Raw genomic sequence first — 1,127 nt, forward strand, 5'->3', positions numbered from 1 at the left:
AAAAAAGAAAAGAAAAAGAAAAAAAATGTGCTCAAGATCTCTAATCAGGAAAATGCAAATCAAAACCACAATGAGATGTCACCACACCCCTGTTAAGATGGCTACTATAAAAGAGACAAAAGATAAGTATTGGCAAGAATGTATAGAAAAGGGCACCCTTAGACACTGTTAGTGGTGAGAATGGAAACTGGTACACCTATTTATGGAAAAACAATATGGAAGATCCTTAAAAAATGAAAACTAAAACTACCATATGATCCAGCAATCCCCTTCTGGGTATACATATCCAAAGGAATTGAAGTTAGGGTTGAGAAGAGAAAGCTGTGCCCCAATGTTCATTGTGGCATTATTCACGGCAAGTACAGAAACAACCTGAATGTCTGTTGACAGATGGATAGATAAAGAAAAAGTCTAGGCATGTGGCTCTCACCTGTAATCCTAGCAATTTGGGAGGCCATGGTGGGAGGATTGCTTGAGCCCAGGAGCTTGAGACCAGCCTGGGCAACATAAAAAGACTCTACTTCTACAAAAAAATTTTAAAAAATAGCTAGGCATGGTGGCACGTGTCTGTAGTCCCAGTTACTTGAGGCTTAGGCAGGATGATTGTTTGAGCCCAGGAGCTCTGAGGCCACAGAGAGCTATTATTGTGCCACTAAACTCCAGCCTGGGTGACAGAACAAATTTCTGTCATAAAATAAAATAACATAAAATAAAATACAACACAACACACGCATACATGTACAATGGGGATATTATGAGCCTTAAAAAATAAAAAGAAAATGTTGCCATTTGGGACAGCATGAATGGAGCTGGATGACATTATGATATGTGAAATAAGCAAGACAAAGAAAGAAATACTACATAATCTCACTTATATGTAGGATTAAAAAATTTTACATTGTGCTCGCTTCAGCAGCACATATACTAAAATTGGAACGATACAGAGAAGATTAGCATGGCCCCTGCACAAGGATGACACGCAAATTCGTGAAGCGTTCCATATTTTTAAACAGAGATATAGACCAATGGAACAGAACAGAGGTCTCGGAGGCAACACAACATATCTACAACCATCTGATCTTTGACAAACCAGACAAAAACAAGCAATGGGGAAAGGATTCCCTGTT

General features: G+C 38.7%; 1 non-coding gene across 1 annotated transcript; it reads left to right on the plus strand.

Annotated features, from left to right (window-relative positions):
* The first annotated feature begins 900 nt into the window (after nt 1-900).
* LOC119470055 lies at nt 901-1,007 on the plus strand. Its single transcript, XR_005198917.1, has one exon. It is a non-coding gene; the product is annotated as a U6 spliceosomal RNA (small nuclear RNA).
* Nucleotides 1,008-1,127: the final 120 nt, after the last annotated feature.

The sequence above is a fragment of the Cebus imitator genome, unplaced genomic scaffold (genome assembly GCF_001604975.1).
Source record: "Cebus imitator isolate Cc_AM_T3 unplaced genomic scaffold, Cebus_imitator-1.0 Scaffold6163, whole genome shotgun sequence".
NCBI classification, from domain to species: domain Eukaryota; kingdom Metazoa; phylum Chordata; class Mammalia; order Primates; family Cebidae; genus Cebus; species Cebus imitator.